This window comes from Idiotropiscis lumnitzeri, unplaced genomic scaffold (genome assembly GCF_059441095.1).
Source record: "Idiotropiscis lumnitzeri isolate Australia: NSW breed Sydney's pygmy pipehorse unplaced genomic scaffold, RoL_Ilum_1.0 HiC_scaffold_52, whole genome shotgun sequence".
NCBI lineage: Eukaryota > Metazoa > Chordata > Actinopteri > Syngnathiformes > Syngnathidae > Idiotropiscis > Idiotropiscis lumnitzeri.
Genome location: NW_028283590.1, coordinates 598,100 through 614,970, shown reverse-complemented (window position 1 = coordinate 614,970; position 16,871 = coordinate 598,100). Strand labels below are relative to the sequence as shown.

Sequence of the window (16,871 nt, the reverse complement as noted above, 5' to 3'; positions counted from 1 at the left end):
ATGGGTATGAAGCTGGATATACTGTATCTCGATGGGGGCGATTCTTTAGTCAGATGAGTTTCCTGCAGTGCCAACACTTGTACATCTTTCTCCCTCAGCATCTGCGCCATCAACTCACACTTAGCCATCGATATACCCTCCACATTCAATGAGATTATCCTCAGTCCTCCTCCTACTGTCACTACATTGTCATTTAGGTCATCATTAACTGAGTCTAGCGTATTTTTCGAAGTTGCAGGACTCTCTACTGCACCAACGCGGACCTGGTTATCCTGGGCGACGGCCGATCCAGTATGAATATTCCTTCTTTGAGCTTCCATTTCCATTTTTGAGGTGTGTAGTCGAGAGCAAGTTTTTAACGCTTGGTTCGACCACCAGGGTGGGATTCCTCTTAGTCAGGCCCCCAGAATGCTGGCTGCACTCCAGGGAGCCGCTCAAGCCTCCACACGACGACAACGTGGGAATCCCGGTCGTGGAGGGTGTCGTCACTTTCGGCGCGACATCTGTTCGTCTGCTTTCATCCACCAGGCGAGTAAACGCAACTATGGTTTCGTGCACCACCACATGCAACACTTGCACCATTCTCATGGAAAGACTCTCCCTGCTGGAGGGACGTGTCCGCCAGCTAGAGCAGAGTAATGTGGTAAGCGTAAATGTGGCGGACAGCACCGGTTAGCATTGGCCGTAAACGGCTTGCTAATCGCGTTGAGCCTGTTAAGACACAGAGCAGTTCCATTCCACCTCGGTCTCCTGGCTCCCGCACTTTAGTGAAAGGTGACTCCATTACTCGATACATTAAGCTTGAAAATCCAACCACAGAATGTGTATTGCTGGGGCCAGAGCACCCGACATTGAAGCTAATCTTATGGAGCTAGCACGCAAGAGACCTAGACACCAGCGCAGTGCAAACAACGCTAGCTATTCAGATATAGTGATACACGTCGGCTCCAATGACGCTAGTGTTACTGCCGTTTCAATGATACGCTGGCTAAAGAAAGTTTTAACGCGCACTCACTCACCATGGGTTGAAGTTGCGATGACGTTCGCTCGGCTTCACTGGTCTTGATGTTGATGTGTAGTTATGTATGTCACGTCAAACAGTCAAGGGTTAGTCTTAATCGTAGTCATTTCAGTCCAGATGTCATGCCGTGAAGTCAAGTAAATCAAATAAATAAATCAATGGCTACGGTCTTCCAAACTTCAAATCAAAAACATCCGTGCATATGCGGTAATCAATACAATATACTATCTTCTATCTTCCAGTTTGTACATAAATAATGCGTCTTGAGTAAGTGCGGTTGAAAAACGGTATCCGACCAGCGTTCCCCCACCTGTCCTGCATTTGTTATTTATGGATGAACGCAACCAGTGCTGACGTCATCAATTGCCCTAGTGGTGGTGTTGCCATACTGCATTACTCAAAAGAAAACTGCTCCAACAACTAGGATGAAGCAATCAGAGATCACAAAGAAAAAACATAGCAAGGACTTGTGATCTCGCCAGAAAGATGAGTCTGAGTCGAGTAATTGTCTCTGGCCCCTTGCCTGCGAGAGGCAATGATGAGAAAGATGGGGGTGTAGCCCTCATTTCCGAATTTAATCTAAAACTTAGTCCTCGTCCTAGCAATTCCTTCAAAACATTTGAAGTTCTCATTATGCGATCCACGGCCGCACTGCCGTTTTATCTTGCCGTTTTTTACCGTCCCCCTGGCTCTTACTCAGGCTTTTTAGATGAATTTTCTGAATTTGTGGCTGATTTGGTAACTCATGCGGATAATATATCATGGGCGACTTCAACATTCATATGAATCTCCCGTCGGAACCACTTACCGTGGCGTTTCGGACAATAATTGATATGTTTGGTTTCATGCAAATAATAGATGAAGCAACGCATATAAATGGTAACACGTTAGATTTGGTATTAACCCGGGGCTTAGCATCCTCAAAAATAATTGTATTACCATATACTAGTGCTATAGCTGACCATTACTTAATCAAATTTGAAGTCTTGGCGCATTGCCATCGTTCTGACCATGATCAAAGCTATAGCAGCCGCAACATTAGCTCCTTAACCACCGCTGCGCTCTCTGAGCTACTCCCTTTAGTAACCGATTCGTTTCCTAATTATATTGGTCCGATTGATGATCTTACAAACAACTTTAATGTCGCTCTGTTAAATGCGCCTGACTCCGTCGCACCTTTAAAAACTAAAACTTGTCCAAAGAGGCTGACTCCGTGGTTTAATGAGGAAACACGCATACTGAAACGATTCTTGTAGGAAGCTTGAGCGCAAATGGCGTGCGACCAAACTGGAGGTCTTCCGTCAGGCATGGTGCGCTAGTTTATACAAGGAAGCGCTCAATCTAGCCAAAACTAATTATTACTCTAGATTAATTGTTTTACATAAAAACAACCCTAAATATTTATTTGCTACTGTAGCAATGCTAACGCAACAGCAACCAACCTCGGATAGCTCTTCCTATTCAGCTCACGATTTCATGCAATTCTTTACTCAGAAGATTGAGTGTATTCGTGATGAGATTAAAGACACTGTTCTTACAATTCCGTTGAATTCCGTCATAAATGGTGTTAATAGGGACATTAGGGCTGATAACTGTCCGATAACCTTATCTCAATTTAAAAAAGTATCTCTTGAAAGCCAAACAAAATTGGTTAGTGGGGCAAAACCGACAACTTGTGTGCTCGATCCGCTTCCTGGCAAACTAATTAAAGAACTGTTTATGACCCTAGGACTGTCTGTCTTAAATATTATTAATCTATCACTTACCACGGGTATAGTACCAGCAGCTTTAGGACCGCCATTATGCGACCGCTACTTAAGCAACCAAACCTCGACCCAGAGAGTCTCAACAACTATAGACCGGTTTCAAATCTTCCGTTTATTGCAAAAATCTTGAAAAACTTAATGAATATATGACTAGTAATAATCAATTTGAACCTTTCCAATCAGGTTTTACCGAATGGAAGCTACGGAGGAGGAGGGCATGCTCGCGTGACAGTTAAGCCGAAGAGGAGCACCTTCCCCGGGCACGGGCGGTGTCAAGCGGCCCCTAAGTTTAACCGAATGGAAGCTCCGGAGGAGGAGGGCATGCTCGCGTCACAGTTAAGCCGAAGAGGAGCACCTCTTCCCCCCGGGCACGAGCGGAGCGCGAGGCTGTCAGTTATGAATGAATAAATGAATAAATAAATAAATGAAGAATGCCACCTTTCATTTCACTGGCATGATCCGTGCCTGTCATGCCGCGTGTGTTTTTGTTTTTTCAGCTGTGTGGGCGTTCCTCCAGCGATCATCTCGCGCCATGCGGTCAGCTGCTGCGAGACGCGCCCACCAGCCCCGCACCGGATTCCCATTCACTCACTGATTACACTCACTACCACCTACACTGACTACCTGGCGTCGGATTGTTATCCTACTTGTGTCTGCGTTTGGAGAGTCCTGCTCAATCCTCCAGCTCTGCTGGAGGATCATAACATTCACAGGGCACACCGGACGGCGTACCAGAAGTTAAAAGTCGAAGTAATTAAATAAATACAAAAATAAGTAATTGAATAAATACAAAAATAATGGCTGGGGAATAAAAAAATAAGAAGTTTTAATAATAATTTTTTTTTGTTATAACATGAATTTCACTCTCTCTCTCTCTACCCGTATATATATATATATATATATATATATATATATATATATATATATTTAAGCATTTTTGAAGGTGCGCCGCTACTTCGCGGATTTTCAGTTTTCGCGGGTGGTCTCGGTCCCCATTAACCGCGATAACCGAGGGTTCACTGTATTACTCTGACTCGATCTTGGCGCCGCTTTTGACACTTGATCATAACATATTATTAAAACGCCTTGAAACTTGTGTTGGCATTTCAGGTTCAGCGCTTTCTTGGTTTAATTCGTATCTGTCGGAGAGGACGCACCGTGTAATTCATGGCAATGCGACTTCTGATCTTTGTAAGATCACACGCGGAGTTCCGCAGGGATTGGTACTAGATGCTACCGCTTGGTGATATTATACGGAAATATAACATTAGTTTTCATTGTTATGCTGATGATACGCAATTATACATGCCGTTGGATATAACGAATCCGTGTGATTGCTATAAATTAGAGGCATGCCTTGCCGAAATTAAACTATGAATGTCTTTCAATTTTTTGCGTCTTAACTCAGATAAAACCGAGATGCTGATCATTGGACCAGCGCGTCATCTGTACCTTTTTCAAAGACACCACTATGAGTATCGATAAATTGCCCAAAAGGATTCAACAAAAAATCTCGGTGTTATATTTGACACAACTATGTCGTTTCAAATGCACATTAAAAATATTACTAGAACTGCATTTTTTCATCTGCGTAACATTGCTAAAATTCGCCCAATTCTATCAACTTGTGATGCAGAAATCTTAATCCATGCGTTTGTTACGTCTCGCCTCGACTATTGTAACATTTTGCTCTCGGGTCTCCCCATGTCTAGTATTAAAAGTTAGTTCAAAATGCAGCAGCTAGACTCTTGACTAGAACGAGAAAGTTTGATCATATTACCCCGATACTTGCCAATTTGAATTGGCTTCCGGTCCACTTGAGATGTGATTTTAAAGTTCTGCTACTTGCCTATAAAATATTGCATGGCTTAGCTCCTTCCTATCTCGTTGACCTCGTGGTACCATATGTTCCGTCCCAAAACCTTCGCTCACAAAATGCTGGTCTTTTAGTGATTCCGCGAGCCAAAAAGAAGTCCACAGGTTCTAGAGCGTTCTCTATTCGGGCACCAATGCTTTGGAATGCACTACCCTCAGGTATTAGAGGCGCCACCTCAGTAGAAATGTTCAAAACACTATTAAAGACGCATTTATACTCTTGTGCATTTAGTTGAACTATTTGTTGGCCTGTTTACTGCCGCTTTTTCTCTTTTCTTCTCTATTCTGCCCCCTTTTCCCCGGCTGGGGGATTAGGTGACGGTGACCCACTAGGAAGTTTAAGGCATTGACAAACTGGGCATGCACCTGTTCCAGTGATGTCGTCTTCCTGCAGCGTGACATTTGATCAATTTATTTATATACTTTAGCATCTAATTTAATTATTTGTTGGCCTGTTTACTGCCGCTTCTCCTCTTTTCTGCCCCCTCTTCCCCTGCTTGGGAATTAGGTGATGGTGACCTGCTATGAAGATTACGGCACTGACCAACCGGGGAGGGACCTGCTCTCCCAAAGTCGTCTTCATGCAGCGCCTCTTCTGATTTCCCTATATTTCAGCACTTCGTTGAACTACTTGTTGGCCTGTTTACTATTTCTGTTCTTTTTTTTCTGTTCCCAATTCCACGGCTTGGGAATTAGGTGATGGTGATTCACTTGGAAGTGGCTGTTTTGAATTTACCCCAAACTGACTATTTCAAGATCGAAGGCTCATCCTCGGATATGCTGCCATGGAGATTACGGTCCTGGATGAGGACCCACTCCACTAAAGTCATCTTCCTGCAGCACTTCATTTAATTGACTCTCACATTATCTCATCTAACATTGTATAGCATCATTGTATGTGTCAAATGTTGCCCACTTAGCATCCAAAGCAGCCTGGTCATCCTGGAAGGGGGTTTCCCCCCCATCTGTGGTCCCTTCTCAAGTTTTCTCACTTTTCCCCCAATGGGGTTTTGAGTTTTTCCTTGCCCTCCTGGGGGTTAAGATCAGTGGATGTTGATTGTGGTTATGTAAAGCCCTTTGAGACTGTCTGTGATTAAGGGCTATACACATAAAATTGACTTGACTCGACTTGGACCAGAATAGAAGTGGATGAGGGAAAAAGGGAGGGGCGGTGTTGACTGATATTGTGCAGATGGAAGTAGGCTGACCGGGTTGTGTTATTATGCTTATGGAAAGATAGAGTGCTGTCAAGGATGACACCCAGACTCTTGACCCGAGGGGAGGGGAAAACAATGGAGGGGCCAACAGGAATGGGAAAACTGACAACTTTGGATTGTATTGATTTTGTACTGAAAAGAATAACTTCTGTTTTGTCGCTGTTAAGCCTCATGAAATCATTAGAAAACCAGTCATTGATTTCAGATAGACAGGAGGTGACGGAGGTGGGAGGGAGTGATATGCTGGGTTTGCAGGAGAACTAGAGCTGGGTGTCATCCGCGAAGCAATATAAAGCGATATTGAATTTTCGGAAAATGCTGCCAAGGGCAAGGAGGTATATGATACATAATAGGGGGGCTAGGACCGAGCCTTGGGGCAAACCTGAGGTGACTGGGAGGGACTTTGATGAGAAATATTTAAGCTGGATGAACTGAGTGCGGTCTTTGAAGTATGAATGGAACCAGTTGAGGGCGGTGTGGGTGATGCCGATGGAAGAAAGTCTTTTGAGAAGGATGGTGTGTGAGATGGTGTCAAAGGCCGCAGTCAGGTTAAGAAGGATGACAATGGAGAATGAATCGGAGTCAGCTGCAATGAGGAGATCAGAGGTGACCTTGAGTAGAGTTGATTCAGTGCTGTGAAGTGCACGGAAACCGGACTGAAAGGGTTATTGCAGGTGAGATGAGAGTGGAGTTGAGTGGCGACTACATTATCTAGGACTTTTGAAATGAATGGGGCAGAGGTTCAGGAAATAGTACTGAGCGGCTTTTTCTTAATCTCATGAGAAAATGTACTCGGGCAAGCACAGTCGAAAAGAGTCGTGCGTTATCTCAGCCCAGCCTCACATTCTTCCCCCGACACGGGTCTACGTCCAAGGGAAGGTCCTCTCCAGATTAATCATTGTCTGGATGGTTGATTCCCAGCTGGTCCCCAAGACTGGTATTCCACGGCTGGCCTTCTCCGGCGGGCAGTCTCTCCGTCTCTCCTGCTGGTATTCCCCTGTAATCTTGTCAGTGTGCATGTATGTGTGCTCCAAAATCAAATTATGTCTTTCAGAATGTGTTTTTGCAATGGCGTCCCAGTGAACCCTCCAATCAATCAATCAAATTTTATTTATAAGAGCACTTTTCATACATAAAATGCAGCTCAAAGTGCTGTACAATAAAAACATCCAAATTACAACGAAAAACTAAAACCCATTCCACCCACTCAACATAAACACAAGACACATCAACATACACGCCTGAACTCGCATACACACAGAACACTCGCATTCACACAACTTAATAAACCATCTTAGTAGAAAGACAGGGTAAGGCACAGAGAAACCATATGAGAAAATGTACCCAGGGTAGGTAATCCGCGCTGAGAGGGATGACGGCTCACGCCCACAGGGAGCTGCGCCAACACACAGACCCCTAGCCCAGACTGACCGGGGTAGACCCTACACATAGTGCAGAGGGCCCCGGGCCTAAGGAGCCTCCGGGATGAAGCCCCCTGTGAGAAGGCCAGCCACACCTCCCAGCGCGGAGGCCCCCCTTGAGGAAACACTGGAGCTAAAATATATAAAAGAAAATGATAATGCTAAACAAAAAAGAAGCTAAAAATTAAAGGACAATAATATAAAAAGACGAAGCTAAAATATTTAAGAAAAATTATGATACTAAAAGACATAGAAGAAGCTAAAAATTAAAAGACAATAATATAAAACGACGGAGCTAAAATGTATAAGAAAAATGATACTAAAAGACAAAGAAGCTAAAAAAAATTAAAGACAATGATAATAGATAAAATGACAGTCCTGAATTAAAAGACTAAGATAAATTATTTAAAAGCCAAACAAAAAAGGTGAGTCTTGAGCAGGGGTGGGCAATTATTTTTTCCATGGGGCCGCATAAGAAACATAAAATATTGTGGAGGGCCGGGCCAAAAGGCTGAACTCAATTCTGCATAATATTAATTGTATTTCTTTTTTAAAAAGCAGTAAATAGCACTGTTTTGACAAGCTGGCAAGAGTATATATTAAAGTTAAGCAATGAAACTAAATACCAAATAAACTGAAAAAATGAGGTTGCCTTCCAAAAATTTATTCATTCAAATTTCTCAACACAATGGTAGACAAAATATTAAAATTTTTTACTATTTGTGACTCATATTAGTAAACATATTCTGTCACATTCACTTCAAAACACATTTTGAGTTCCATATACTGTTGGATAGTTGTGTAAAGGTTCTGAGCATTTTAAAGACATCACAATATTGTCTTTTTGCACCAAACATTAAGCAAGATACAACATATTGACTGTCACTGAACTGTGATTTTGAGAAAAAGTGTCCCAGTTCATTGTTATCTGGTGCCGTTTTTATATTTCTCTCCATGTTTCGTCTGGTAATGCCGACTCAAATTGTAGTCCTTCAACACGGCGATCTGCTCCCCGCAAACTAAACACACAGCTTTACCTCTAACTTCAGTAAATAAATACTTCGCTGTCCAATTTTTGTTGAAAATTCTACATTCGGCATCTACCTTTCTTTTTTTAGCCTGAGCGGACATTTTTGAGGGCGAACGTCGTCTTGTTGTGATTCAATTGCGCGCATGTCTTGATAAACGCATTACGTCATTATGTGCGACGCACATTGTGCGGGAATAAAAAAAAAAAAACAATTTCAGAATAAAAGCAGTGCAGCTTTAGCCCATGAATGAGGTGAAATTAAAAAGTATGTTTATTTTGAAATTTCCAATTAACCTTACACTCGCGGTCAGAGTCAACCAAAGGTATGTGGCCCGGGCCATACAATGCCCAGGTCTGTCATACGGGCCAGTCAGTGCCACCCGGCGGGCCGGATGTGGCCCGCGGGCCGTGCAATGCCCAGGTCTGGTCTTGAGCCTCCTTTTAAAAATATCAACGGTCTCTGCGGACCTGATGTCCTCCGGCAGGCTATTCCATAGACGAGGACCAGAATGGCTGAATGCAGCCTCGCCATGTGTTCCAGTCCTCACCCTAGGAATAATTAACAGGCCGGTGCCAGAGGACCTCAGGGTCCGCGAGGATGGCCCAAGACCGTTAAGGCATTTAAAAACTAATTGAAGCACCTTAAAATCAATCCTGAAACACACGGGGAGCCAATGCAGCGATTTTAAAACTAAATCCAGTGCCCAATTTGGTATGTTTGCATCTCTATGGCCTACGTGGAGAATGTGCTTTGTCATATTTGTCCATGAAGTGCTGTCTGGCTTGTCATCAGTTTGTAATGTGCAGACTGAATATGTATGATGTGAATGTGAGTGTAGGTCATGAAAATACTATGTTCACACATTTATAAACTAAGTAATATAACGTTAGCATGTGAAAATAATATCATAAAACAGTAAAGACCATGACTACAATCAGTCATTCCTATGCGTAGTAGAATTAGAATTAGAATTAGAAATCCCTTTATTGTCATTGTACTCAAGTGTGCAACGAGATTAGAGGGCTCCCCTCTCCAGTGCAATACAACAATAATACAGACAAATATATAAATTAGATAAATAAATAAGAGAGTGCAATGGAATTTAGTACAGAATAGGGTATATAAAAACACATCACGATGCTGTTCTGCAAGGTAGGGGTGTTCTCGTGTGTGTGTGAGAGTTCAGAATGGAGATGGCTCTCGGAAAGAAACTGTTTCTCAGTCTATTGGTCCTCGATTTGATGCATCTGTAGCGCCTGCTAGAGGGCAACAGGTCGAACAGGTGTGAGTTTGGGTGGGTATTGTCTTTGACGATGTTGAGAGCCCTTCTGAGGCACCGGGCGGATTAGATGTCCGACAGTGAGGAGAGAGGGCAGCCAATAATCCTTTGCGCTGTTTTGACTGTCCTCTGGAGCCTCACTCTGTCCGCCTCAGTGCAGCCGCTGTACCAGGTGGAGACACAGTACGTCAACAGGCTCTCAATGGACGAGTGGTAGAAGGCTAGCAGCAGCTTCCTGTCCAGGTTGAATTTCCTGAGGACTCTCAGGAAGTGCAGACGCTGGTGGACCTTCTTTACCACTGCTGTGGTGTTGTGAGTCCAAGAAAGGTCGTCGGAGATCTGTACTCCGAGGAACTTGAACGTGTGGACCCTCTCCACACACACGCCTTCGATGCAGAGGGGGGGCGGCACCGTCTTGTTCCTCCTGAAGTCGACGACAATCTCCTTTGTTTTTGCAGTCTGTTGTCCTTGCACCAAGCTGTCAGTCTCTTTACCTCCTCTCTGTAGGCTGTCTCGTCACCTTTCGAGATCAGACCGACCACTGTCGCGTCGTCAGCAAACTTGACGATGCTGTTGTTGCCGTGGGCCGGGCTGCAGTCGTAGGTGTAGAGGGCGTATAGGAGAGGGCTCAGCACGCATCCTTGAGGGGAACCGGTGCTCAGCATGCAGGTGGAGGACGTGTAGGGGCCGAGCAACACAGTCTGGGGTCTGTTGGTCAGAAAGTCCTTAATCCAGATGCGTGTGAGGGCAGGGAGGCCGAGAATGTCCAGTTTGGCGACGAGGATGTCTGGGATGATTGTGTTGAATGCCAAGCTGTAGTCCACAAAGAACATCCTTGCATAGCTCCGCTGTTGTTTCAGGTGGCCCAGCACAACATGCAGAGCAGTGTTGATGGCGTCCTCAGTGGATCTGGTATGCAAACTGGTAGGGGTCCAGAGTGGGAGGAAGGCAGTCCCTGATGTGCTGGAGAACCAGCCTCTCGAAACACTTCATGATGACTGGTGTGAGAGCAACAGGACGGTAGTCATTCAGGTGGACGGCTGGTGACTTTTTGGGGACAGGAATAATGGTGGAAGTTTTCAAGCAGGAGGGGATGACTGCTTGAGCCAGGGAGCGGTTGAAGATCCTGCAGAAAACATGTGACAGTTGGTGTTTTGAGGACCTTGCCTGGTATTCCGTCGGGACCAGTAGCTTTCCTGGGTTTAACAGCCAGGAGCGCGCGCCTCACATCGTGTTCCTCTACGGTGAGTGGGGGGGAGTTGGAGCATGAAGTGCGGGGGTGTGACGGTTGGGACGAGTCAAAGCGAGCGAAGAAGCAGTTAAGCTCCTCTGCCAGCGATGCACTCGGGTCTGCAGAGGTCGTGCTGCTGCCACGGAAGTTGGTGATGCTCCGTAGACCCTGCCACACCTCCCGTGGTCTGTTACTGGCAAGGTGGGCCTCCAGCCTCCCCTTGTAGGTTGCCTTGGCTAGCTTGATGCCTTTGCTCAGGTCAGCACGAGCCACCCTGTACTGGGCTTTGTCGCCTGACCTGAAGGCAGCGTCACGGGCCTTGAGGAGAGAGCGAACCCTGCTGGACATCCAGGGCTTCGCATTTGGGAAGGTCCGTATAGTCCTGTGTAGGGACACAGTTTCCATGCAGAACTTGATGTAGTCCAGTACACAATGTGTGTAGACATCAAGGTCCTGATGATCAAAGAGGCCCCAGTTTGTGTCTTGAAAGCAGTCCTGTAATTCACTCATGGCGCCGTCACGCCAGGTTTTCACAGTCTTTGTGGTGGGCCTGAATCTGCGCCTGAGAGGGGTGTATGCAGGTGCGAGCTGCAAGGACAGGTGGTCTGACTGGCCGAGGGGGGCGAGTGGGAGGGCCCTGTATGCGTGCTTGATGTTCGAGTACACATGGTCGAGAGTGTTGTCTCCCCTCGTTGGGCACTTGACATGCTGGTGAAACTCTGGGAGTACAGTCTTTAAATTGGCCTTATTAAAGTCTCCCGCTACTACGTGAACGCCATCAGGGTGGGCCCGCTGATGTTTATTGATGACGCACGCGAGTAGCGAGAGCGCCGTGCTAGTGCTAGCGTCGGGAGGGATGTAAACAGCTGTGACAATCACGACCGTTAGCTCCCTCGGGAGAAAATAAGGCCGGCATTTAACGGACATGAACTCGATGTCGGGGGAAGAGTGCTTCTCGACGATCGTGCTATCGCCGCACCAGTTCTCATGCACGTAAACACAGAGCCACCCCGCCCCTTCTCTTACCGGTGTCCCTCGTCCGATCCGCGCGATGTAGCGAGCGCCCGGCCAGCTGGATGCTAGCGTCGGGGACGTCTGCGTGCAGCCAGGATTCCGTGACGACGATCACACTGCTGTCTCGCACATAGCGGTTTCCCAGGATTTGTAATCCCAGGTCGTCGATTTTGTGGACCACGGATCTGGCGTTGGTGAGGTACAGGCTCGGCAGTGGTTGCCTATGGGGCTGCCGTCGCAGCCGTTGCAAGACACCGGACCTGCAGCCCCGCTACTGCTTCCTCTCTCTGCGTCGCCTGCGCCGCCTCCCGGTCCCGATGACAAGCCACGGTGAGCCGGGCAGCCTCGCCAGTTCGTCCGGAATTTTGCGATCATAGCATATTCAGTAAATATAAACCTGCTAAATTAAATAATTGACATTCTGTCCCATAAATGTTTAAAATGCCGGTAATTGCCATACAATCCTTCAAGGGTCGACGAGCGATGTTCGGGAGGAGGAGCAGTGGTGGTGGTGCGTTTCCCTCGGGCATGTGTCGGTAAATCCAGCGGAGTTCAGCGGCAGTGGATTGAAGTTGTCCTGACACAGGTTGATGACATGACAGGAACAGGCAGAAGTGCGAGAAGCAGACTGGCCTGCGGGTCCACATGGCAGACAGGTGCTAACTTTGATAGGTAAGCTAAACTTTAGCCACAGTAGACGCGTCAGCGACTATGCAATCGGTGGGTGGCATTCATGAGAATCGGGATCGCTCAACATACAGATAATAAATAAAATCACTGTAACTGGAGGGATTGTAAACTGCTAAAGCAGGTACAACAAGCGGATCCAAAAAATTTCTGAGAGTTACCGGTGAGCAGTGGCAGCCAAACGTGCCAGCGTCCACCCAACCGGGAGTTGATTCAATATTCACAATATTTTATTATTTTGTCGTACAGTTGTTTAAAAATGGCTCGCTATCGCCCCCTAGAAAAAAAAAACAACAAAAAAAAACAGCCCCATATCTCTGTTTCACCAAACTGAAAATTTGATGAAGTGTGTACAAAGCCAAGACCTAATAAAAAGTCTCATGGAGCCGTATGCTAAATTGAACAGGAAGTCGGCCATTCTAAATTTATCAGAATCCGAAATCCTTTTATTGTCATTGTACAGTGTGCAACAAGATTAGGGAGCTCCCCTCTCCAGTGCAATACAACAATAATTTAATCAAATATATAAATTAGATAAATAAGAGAATAAATATTGTGATGGAAAATAGTATGAAATTGGAGAAATACAACACAATACGTCGCTGTTCAGCAAGGCAAGGGTGGTCGTGTGTGTGTGCATGTGTGTGAGAGTTCAGAATGGTGATGGCTCTCGGAAAGGAAATGTTTTTCAGTCTATTAGTCTTTGATTTGATGCACCTGTAGTGCCTGCCAACAAATTAACTTCAAACATTGACGAGGCTTTGAAAACAAAAGCTGCTCTAACTTTAACTACAAGCAAATTCCTCTTGAAGATTCCTCACGTTATTTCTCGGAAATATTTCACATTTCCAACGTGCCAGTACCCCAACGTTGTCCGGGTGGCGAGGGCCCTTTATAGCTGCTCGCAGCTCTAGTTTTTAATTAATTTTTTTAAATCAATGGTGATGACAGTGAAATATGTCTGGTCTGGTATCATGATAGCTGGAGGATATTTTGTCATGATATTTTAGTCAGGCCTGATAACAGTGATGTATGCTGATTTCAGGCTACTTTTATTTTGAAATGCCGTATCACATTTTGGTGGGACCGCAATTGATGGACAACTGGGGTTGTCGAGTGTCCCCCAAAATGGGTCTGATATCACGATAGCTCGAGGGTATTTTGAAATGATTATTTTAAAATCAGTGTTGATGACAATGAAATGTGCATATTTCAGGTGTTTTTTTTTTATTGTGAAATTACACCAGATTTTGATGGGACCACTTTTGATGAACAGCTGGGGTCGTCGAGTGTCCAACAAAACTAGTCTGGTATTACGACAGCTCCAGCTCTTTTATTTTAAAATGCCTCCTTACATTTTGATGGGACTACTTTTGGTGGAAAGCTGTGTTGTCTAGTGTCCTCCAAACCTGGTTTGGTATTACCATAGCTAGAGGATATTTTTTAATGAAATTTTAAAGTCAGGCATGATGACAGTGAAATGTGCAGATTTCAGGCAACTTTTAGTTTGAAATTACAAATTAGATTTCAATGGGACCACTTTTTATGGACAGCTGGGGTAGTCTCGTGTCCCACAAAACTGGTCTGGTATCACGAAAGCTCGAGCTATGTTTTTTTTTAACTCAGTGGTGATGACCGTGAAATAAGCGAATTTCAGGCTACTTTTATTTTGAAGTGCCACATCACATTTTGATGTGACCACTTTTGGTGGACAGCTGGTGTGGTCTAGTATCCCCAGTCCTGGTTTGGTATCACGATAGTTTGAGGATATTTTTTAAAGATTTTTCTTTTAAATCAGTGTTGATCACAGTGCATATTTCAGGTGATTTTTTTATTTTGAAATGCCACATCAAATTTTGAAGTGACCACTTTTTGTGGACAACTGGGGTGGTCTGGTGTCCCGCAGAACTCGTCTGGTATCACGATAGCTTGAGGATTTTGTAATGATTTTAATTTTTTTAATCATTGGTGACGACAGACAAATAAGCAAATTTTCACGCTTTTATTTTTAAATATCCAATCAGATTTTGATGGGACCACATTTGTTTTTCCGGTTCCGTCGCCACGCGAGTGGCTACCTGCTAGAGCAGCACGGCTCACTATTTGAGCCTTTTTCGCGTGTTTTTCCCTTTACCCAGTTTTATTTATTTTACCTCATCGCAGCAATGGACATCCAAATTGCGGTGGTTTTATTGCTGCTGAGGGCTGTTTTTTGCGTGATCGTGTCCGGAGATGTCACTGGGAGCTACGGATCAATCGTTTACACAAGAGATCAGCTGTTAGCACTTCGTGCTAACCCCGTGCCGACTCCCGGAGCGAGACCCGATATCCCCCGCGAGTTGAGGAGGAAGAGACGGGGGATGTCGCGCGGGGGCGAAACGCCAGGCAAAGAGGAGGCGTGACCACCCCGTCCTCCCGTCCGTTTTTATGGGAAATGTTAGATACCTTCCCAAGAAAATGGACGAGCTAACAGCGCTAACGCGGCACGAGAGGAACTTCCAATGAGCTAGCTTGCTGATGTTCACGGATTCATGGCTAACAGAGCTAACGCCGGACACCGTTGTGGAATTTGACGGCTTCCAAATACTACTTGCGGACAGGACACTGGAAAGCGGTAAGAGGAAAGAGGAGGGCTGGCTGTGTTTGTTAATGATAGATAGTGTAACCCTAGGCACATCACAGCTAAGGAGCAACTTTCCAGTCGGGACAATGAGCTGCTAGCTGTTAGCATGCGTCCATACTTGACAAGCATCGCGAGTTAACAAGGACGCGCACGTAACAGGTGCGTGAGTAAACTGCTTAAAACTTTGATCGTCATTCGGCTGACCTACAAATTGAGACGCTACAGTCAGTTTGACGTTTTTGTTTGCTTCATTGTGGATTGACATGGAGGAACAAGACAGTGGAAAGCGGACATTAAAAATGACGGAGAAAAGCTGTAGAAGATCACAAGCCTAAACGGATGCAGGCACGCAGCTGCAAATTTGCTCAATTGACCTCCATGCAACGTCAAATTGAACAATTGATGGAGGATGATGCAAATGTTGACGCTGTAAAAAACTGAGGTTCGTGTTTGCTTTAGCGGCATGGAGCAAGAATTTGTGGACCTCAATTCCGGTCTGCAAAATTTAAAGACTGAAGAGGATTTTGCCGATGACCAAAATAACTGGTTTGATCCAAAAAATGTAATTAATGGAAATGTGAGCAATGGAAGAAGGACGTTTTGAAACGTGCAGAGGAAGGATGCAATAAACAAATATCACCTGCTGATAGTAGATCTGCATCAACTAACTACACCCATAGAAGTAGAAGTAAAGAATCTAACAGACAGAAGCTCACTTCTGTCAACGTCTTCAATTAAATTAAAGGCTCAAATGGAACGAGCATGTTTAAAGGCAAAGGCTGCTGATTTACAACAAAGGTTGGCACTTGAGCAAGAAGAAGCTGCAATTAAAGCAAAGAAGGAAATGCATGCAATGCAAACGGCACTCCCTGAGTCTGATGGATGTCTTGAGAAGATATGAAAATACCCAGGAGGATGGTATCCACATTCCTGATGAGTGTGTTACAATTTAAACAAGGAAAAACATTCAATTACCATCACAGCCTATCAGAGCAACAAGCAGTGTTGACCTGAAATGCTCCCACTTCGACTATTCCAATGGTTAGATTTCCACATCAGACAGAAAGTAGAGAACAACAGGGACAGGTGCTTGATGGCCTTTGCCACGCAATCTCACAGCAAGCCAGTGTCGCAGAATACTTAGCAAAGAGTCAAAAAGCATCGCTTCTTCCCGAACTTTCCATTCCTACGTTTAAAGGCGACCCTCTGCATTATAAAACCTGTATAGGTGCCATTGAACATGGGATTGAAGGCCGTACAAGTGATAACCGTGATCATCTTCAATTTTAGCTGCAGTATACTAGTGAACAACCACATGAGTTGGTGAAGAGCTGCATCCATATGGAACCTCTGACAGGATATACCAAAGCAAAACAAATCTTGAAGGAGTTTTATGGTGATGACTTCATGATAGCAGAAGCATATTTAAAGGAAGCCATGGATTGGCCAACAATCAAGTCTGAAGATGGTGTTGCACTTCAGTCTTTCACATTATTCCTTATGGGCTGTTCGAACATAATGGCAGATGTTAATTACATGGAGGACTTGGACAACATGGCTAATATAAAGGCATTGGCAAACAAACTTCCATACAGACTTATAGAATCTTGGAGAAAATTTGCCTGCAATCTCCAAGAAAGAACAAATAGAAGAGTGAAGTTTAAGGATTTTGTTGACTTTGTTGACAAGCACGAAAGATTTCTATA

General features: G+C 44.9%; 1 long non-coding RNA gene across 1 annotated transcript; it reads left to right on the top strand.

Moving 5' to 3' along the window:
• The first annotated feature begins 230 nt into the window (after window positions 1-230).
• LOC148315708 (uncharacterized) lies at window positions 231-3,148 on the top strand. The gene is made up of 3 exons (XR_015840668.1): window positions 231-291; window positions 379-528; window positions 2,971-3,148. It is a non-coding gene; the product is annotated as an uncharacterized LOC148315708 (long non-coding RNA).
• Window positions 3,149-16,871: the final 13,723 nt, after the last annotated feature.